The sequence below is a fragment of the Falco biarmicus genome, chromosome 8 (assembly GCF_023638135.1).
Source record: "Falco biarmicus isolate bFalBia1 chromosome 8, bFalBia1.pri, whole genome shotgun sequence".
Classification (NCBI taxonomy): domain Eukaryota; kingdom Metazoa; phylum Chordata; class Aves; order Falconiformes; family Falconidae; genus Falco; species Falco biarmicus.
In genome coordinates, this window is record NC_079295.1 from 51831265 (window position 1) to 51838253 (window position 6989).

Below are 6989 nucleotides of genomic sequence, written 5' to 3' on the forward strand. Positions count from 1 at the left end.
GTGCCTTCAGGCAGCACCTATAGATTGGTAGTTTAAGAAGACAGACAGACTGAGCCATGGCTTTAACTTGTAAACAGGGTCTTTGAAAGAGCAAAGGTGTGAGTTTGACTCCAGTAAAGCAAACTTACTTTGCTGTTTGCTTTAGGCATTTTTGTGATAAATCTACAGAGTAGGAATGGATTTCCTGTCCGTCTCTGCAAACTTGCCTTTTAGTGAACCAAGCAAAACTGCCAGAATTTTATTTCCAATGCCAACATGTGTGTCAGGGTCAAAGACGAGGGGTCAAAAGTGCATTTCAAGATTAGGTACATTTGTTTTCAATGCTTATGCAATCTGCTGTAGTAAGTGAAAATTAAACACTTAGGATTTGCAGAGTGTCAAAGAGGCAGAATGAGAAGGCTCTGGTATTTTGTTCCTGGCTGCTTTATTGATGCACTTCTGTCATCATGTATGAGTAACTGACACTTCCAAATGAAGCAGATGAACATTCCATATAAAACAGAGAGATTTCACACGTTATTAAAATGAGATTGTTTATATTTAAATTAGATAAACAAAACTAAATCCTGTATAGTGTTTTCCACCCCAAGATCTCAATATGTCTTACAAGAAAAATCCCAAACTTGTGATCATGATTTCTTATTACCAGTTGAGAAAAGCACAATGCAACAACTTGCTTGAAATCACATAAATTTTCAGGCCACCGTTACTGCTTCTTAACTATCCTGCACAAGAGGAACAATCAGACACATTTACACATAAACATCCCAGAGATAATACTATTGCCTTTAGCTATTCTAACCTGCCTGTAGAAAAACACAACTGAAATTTTAATGACAAGTTTGGCAGGTAGCATCCAGCAAGTGATGTGTACATAATACCAACTAAATATCATCTGTTCTACAAGTGTTATATCAGAGGGGAAATGAACGTCCTACTCACACCATTAGCATGTGTCCGTCAAATTGACAAATGAAGATAAACCAGCTACTTTGGATAAATCAGGTACTTTGCTGCTTCCATCAATGTAAATACATAAAGAAATAATAAACATTATAAACTTTTAACTACCTATCTGCTTCTACCTGCAAATATGAAATTTCCTCACGCTTCAATAAACAAAAAAATATACTCAATGAAGTCTAACAAATGTGCCATCTGTTCTGAAAAAACTGATAACCCAGAGCAACAGTTAAATGGGGCAATGCTGACCTCCTGTGGCAGCTTTGCAGAGAAACAAGTCCAGAAGCAAGTGGCTCGTTTCTGAAAGCGCGGGAATTTTCCCCTACGCGGCCCTCATCACTTACCACTGTGTTACAGCAACGCCAGAAAGCCCTAGCCGCAGGCAGGGGCGCTCAGGTTTAGACACACACTTCACAGTCAAAGCGAACACCACGGCTCCCAAGGACAGGCTGAACAAGTCAGCAACATCCAAAGAGGAAAGGCTGTTGCCAATAATCTTTGCTGCCTTGCTTCACCTAAAGTCTATTACACCTCTCCTCTTTGGCAATGCACACGGAGATTTAGATTAAACAAGTTGAAGTCACCACCACCACAAAAAAAAAAAAAAACAAACCCAAAAACAAACCAACAACAAAACTGGAAAAAAAACCCAAAACCGAACAAACAAAAAAATCACCACAACATATAGATACCAAAAAAAAAAAACCAAAAAACCAAACCAAGAAAAAACAACAACCCACACAAAACAAAACCCATGTCTCATAACAGAATAGTTAGGCGTTAAGACTAGATCACATGAGATGATACGCTCTCTAGAGCGGGCTGGTCTCAAGAACAGGCTTAGTGCCTTCCTCCAAGAGTAGCTGTGCTTGCTTTTGCACTGGGCTAGGTGCTGGAGCAGGCTTCTTCCCTAGTCACCACCTGTGGCTCATTTGCCCTGAAAAAACCAGCAGCTTTACACAAATTCCACCTGTGGTTCACAGGTTGTTCACATCACAATTATGTTAAGCTACACTACTTAATGCATTAGTAGAAGCCATCAGTATCTGCCCTCCATTGTTTGTTTCTACTGTAGAGGAAAATGAGTGTGCTCAAAGAACAACTGCTGCTATTGTAGGCATTGAGATGACTGCTAGCTGCACTTGCCTTAGGGAACAAGACCAAGGAAAAGAAGTGGCTCTTTTCCCCACCTGAAGGGAGAGGTGGAGATCTTCGTTACTCTCCATCCTGTAAGCTCCTCCCAGTACAAAACCAAAATAAAAATGTATGCTTAAGATTTACCCTTAATCTATAAAAGGATTGTAACTACCACCTGGCAACTTCATGTACGTCATCTATGGTATTAAGCACCTTCACACAGGCTGCGGTTGGGTACTGTCACGATGATGACCCTGCACCTTGCTTAAAATCTGGAGGAATCTCATTCTTATTATTAATCTCGTATAAATAAAGGGAAATACAGAGAGCAAGGAGAGTATGACAAGTTACTAAAGCAAACTACCTGTTAGCAGTATCACAGTAACCCACTGCCCACAGAAGTAAATGGTCCAAATAGAAACCATGACAGACATACCTGTAGCTAGTAAAACACACCAGATCAGAATAACCACATGTATTACCTAGAATACCAGTAAGCGCTATGCTTTTTATAGCAAAAACACGTCAAGCACTCAGAGGCACCGCTAAATCTCCACACAAGGTCTCACAGCCTCAGTAGTCACTGAGGTTACCCAGCACAGTAGCAAGCACGGAGCAAAACCATAAAGCTTCACACCTCAATAGCTGGCCCATTTTACAACCTGGAGAAGTCAGAAGTATTAAAAGAGCAGGGGGAAAAAAAATTCTTCAAGACTCCTCTCAAGTAAAGCAGCTTAAACCATTATACTTAAAAAAAATATATATATAAAAAAAAAAATTAAGGCCACAGTATCTAAGGAAGCACAGCAATTTCTCCTGAAATTTTCTCAAGACAGGATAACTTACTGCAAAAGAAAGAACAAGACGGTAGTCCTGAACATAATCCTAACGGAATCTTAGATGTATATAAGCCAAATAATTAATAAGACCAAACCTGCAACCACTCTTTCAAGCCTATGCTGCTGAAATCCCCCCAGCAATCCTGACCCCTCAGCCGAGCGGCGCCATTTTGTGTTCCCAAGCGCCGGGGTGAGGAGGGGCGGCGGAGGCGAGGGTGAGCTGCCAGCGTGAGGGGAACGTCTCACTTCTCAGGCTTTACTTCCTGCTCCCACCTTTCTCCTGTGCTGGTAGCTGTCAGGCACATCATGGGGTTTCAATCTCTGAGGAGAAAAACATAGAAAAAAAAAATAAAAAGATCTTGAGGACTTCATCTTTTTTAACTAATTGCTGCCATGGTTTTAAGGGGTAAAGATGACTCAGGCCTCAGACTCGGGGATTAGTTTGTACAAAAAAGAAGTTTCATGCATTTATTTGTAAAGCACAACTTAAATAGAAATGCTGACAACATTGAAGTCTCGCCAGCAAGAAGCAGGTAGTGTCTTTCTTCCAAAGTTTTCTCATAGTCCTAGAGCCCCCATGAAGCAGTCTGCTTCATGCTTGAGAACTGGAAATTGAGACTGCCACCTATGAAAGTTACTCTAACCAATTTAACTTCCCTACGTAAGCTGGGTGAAGCTGTTAGTGGAGAATTAAAGTGAGGTTTTGAAGTTATTTAATTTTTAAAGCTCCAGCTCTTCTGAGAGCCCTGAGGAGTGCTGGACACCTCGCCCTAGACATGGTGGCACTGCCAGCAGTAAGGCCCTAAAGAGGAGAGTCCTTACGCAGGACCTGCCTCAGGTGGACACCAGCTACAGCTGCAACTGAAGACATGAAAACCCCACTGGAGCCCAATTCGTGAAGGGTTTTCCAGCCCAGCCAAAGTACTCTAAGGTGAAAGTCTCACTGCTCTACTCTCAGCTAAGTTCTGAAATTTTTCATGTAGAATAAAAACAAAATCATAAGAACGGCTGCTGGAGATGGAAATGAAAATTAAGATGGAGGCCCAGACAGTTGTCTTGGCTCTAGTGGTTTCTATCCCTGACTTAATGCAACACATGGTCTTAATACATGTTCCACCACATCCTGCCACGGGTGACTCAATTACTACCAGTGTCCTTGATGCTGTGTTGGAGCCCTTCCTCTATTCTTAACTTCTGTGAAAGTAAGTGTTCGTAAGTGAATACAAGATTAAGCTTCCGCTATAGAAACTGCTGCAGTGACTCAGGTTATATTAGGGCAGTACTACAGTCAGTAGGGGTTACTTACATGCAATAGAGAGAAACACAAAGCCTCAGGGGTTCACTAAGCAGTCTCTGAAAATCAGATGGAGAATTTTTGTAATAAAAGTGTTACATGATATTTATGCTTGTTGTCTCTACCTGCCATAATCCAGTCGACTAGCTATCTTTTCTCAAGATACGCTTATGGACTTTGCAAATGAGTCATCTTTTGGTTTATGTAGGATTAAGAAATTTTCCCCTCCCTTCCCATAATCCAGATAAATGATATCCATTCTCTCTGTCCTGCCTACTCAGAGCTGCCAAGCAGATTTATCTTGCCTAATCTTCTTTTCCAGGATCCATGCTGACTATCCCTTAAGCAATTACATATATCTAAATGTTCTGTGTGCATAATTGCTCTCCATGTATTTTCTGCCACTGAGATCAGATTTACAAGCCTGCAGTGTTCTCAATCTTCTTCTAGTCATTCTGCTTCTATTAGATGCTCACTGGTGCCTAATGCCATGCTTTGTCCTTTAATAAATTATCAGTAAAATACATACTTTTTGAAGAGAAAGTCAAAATGGCCGCCACTAACTCAAGAAGGGAAACTTTCTAAGCTATGTGTCTCTACTCTCACCCAGCCTAGAGGGTTTTCCTTTAATACTGGCCTGACAGTTTTGAAAAGCCAAGTTGGACATGTCTTTCTTAGCACTTCCCTGGTCAGGGAGAAGCAGGAGGGGCTGCCCATGGGGCAGGCGAGCAGGCCCAGCTACCCATCTGCTGGCCACAGCCCCTCAGCACTGGCAGGGAGAGCAGGGGGCAGTGGTAACCACAGAAAGCCTGGGGGGCAAAGGCCCAGGGACCCTTCCCACAGCTCTTTCCCAGGGAGCCTCTGAGCAGCCTGATCCTAGAGCGTGCTGCATTGTGTCAGGGCTGACCCCGCACCACAGTCAAACCCAGCTAGGGCTAGGGAAAAGGGGCTGCAGGGCCGGTGGCACCCTCAGGCACGTGGTATCTACCTGCAGTACGCCCTGATGAGCCTAACACTCCACTATTAAATACATTGCCTTGCATCTTTCATACATGGTATTTGCTCCGTTTCCTATATTGTCCCTCACAGTTATTGCCCTGCTCTTACTCTTCCGTGTTATATCTCTCCTTTCCTCTTCAAAAATCAGCGAAAAAGAGACCAATCATAACCTGATATCTGGACTAAAATGGAAATGAAAGAAAGACTGAATACAGAGGGTAATAATTCTGCTAAACTTCATTAAAGTCCCCATGTATTGCCCCAGAAAAGGGAGGAAATAAGAGTCCTTTGCTCTGTACTGTGAGGGGCCTAGAGCCAGTGTTTCCAGAGTTTTGTCCGGACTTCTTGTTTCTAACTTGCTCTCTTCCCTTTCTCTGCCTTAGTTTCAACACTTGACTGCCAGAAGTGAAGCTTCTAGATCTGTAGTATATGCAGGCACTTAACAGGAATGCCCCCGTGGTCACAGTTTGATGAATCAGGTTTCTGGAGGCTGAAGAAGCTGCACGTTTCTCCTGATAGAATAAACTAGAACAGTTGTCAGCAGGAGGGAGGAAGGCATTGTGCACAGCTGCCCACAATTGTAATGAATAGATAATGAAGAGAAGGGGTGTCAAAAATACAAGTAAAGGTTCAAATAAGTATTATGCATCCAGTTCACATTGACTGGATATGTAATATTCTTTTTCTGCTTTTAAAAGTCAGGTTGAAATTAACAGTACGCTTAAGTATGCAGGCCATGTATAAATTGAGACGAGCCCTGTCTGCTGCAGAATGGTTAAAGACTTAGTGTGTATGATAGGTATTTGCATGTTCCACTCAGTGCCTGGCTCCTGAACAGCCTTGAAATGCCTTTGTAAAAGAAAATGATATAACATGTTGTACATTGCTTACATCTTAGTAGGATGAAATATCTCTGTAAGGCAGAGGTTTGCTTTTACAGTATTAATATATATTATTTACATGTAGTTTGCATGAAAGATAAGATGAATATTATGCATGTTAATATTTGAGTTATTGGGTTAGGTATATCTTCATTTATGCTAATGTCTTTAACTTGTTTCCAGAGAGAGGGCTTTGTTTAGGGATACTAGCTATCTTGTACTTTCACTATGTCTCTTTAGGATTTTTTTCTTCTTAACATCTGTTGCCTTTGTGTATTGCTGTCATCAGTGTATATGTTGTATGTGACAGTTGCATTTATATTGGAGCTAACTATCAGCTAAAGACTTTAAACAGTCATACACAGACTTGGTTCCTGTTTGTTTTCCTTTACTAATTAAAGTACAGTCCCCCGTAGTCCAGGACGTATGGTGCTCTAGGCCCTCAGGGAGAAAATGTGAAGCTACTTCTTCACCTACGTGAATCAAGAAACTCTTCATAATGCCTCTTTGATGTTCACACACCTGGGAGGGAATAAAAAATATCTGCTGCTGTCATCCACTGGGCTATGTGTGCTTGTATTGCCTGTTCTTGCAAGGAACAGTAGAACTATTGCAAGATTGTTGACTTACAATTTAAATTAATTATTTTGAGAAAATACACAGAACATCACACAAAGGAACATATTTTGCTTTCCTTTGGACCCTTCTCCTTTTCACATGCTCTTCCCTTCCTTCTATCTTCCCGTGGAAACTGAACTTGGTCAAAATAAAGCCCCCTTGTATACGAGGGCATGTTTGTTCATTTTCAGCTCTTCAGATCCACCTACACCCATCTTTTGAAGCTCCACTGTTGCAAAGCATGTGCTGCTCAAAATG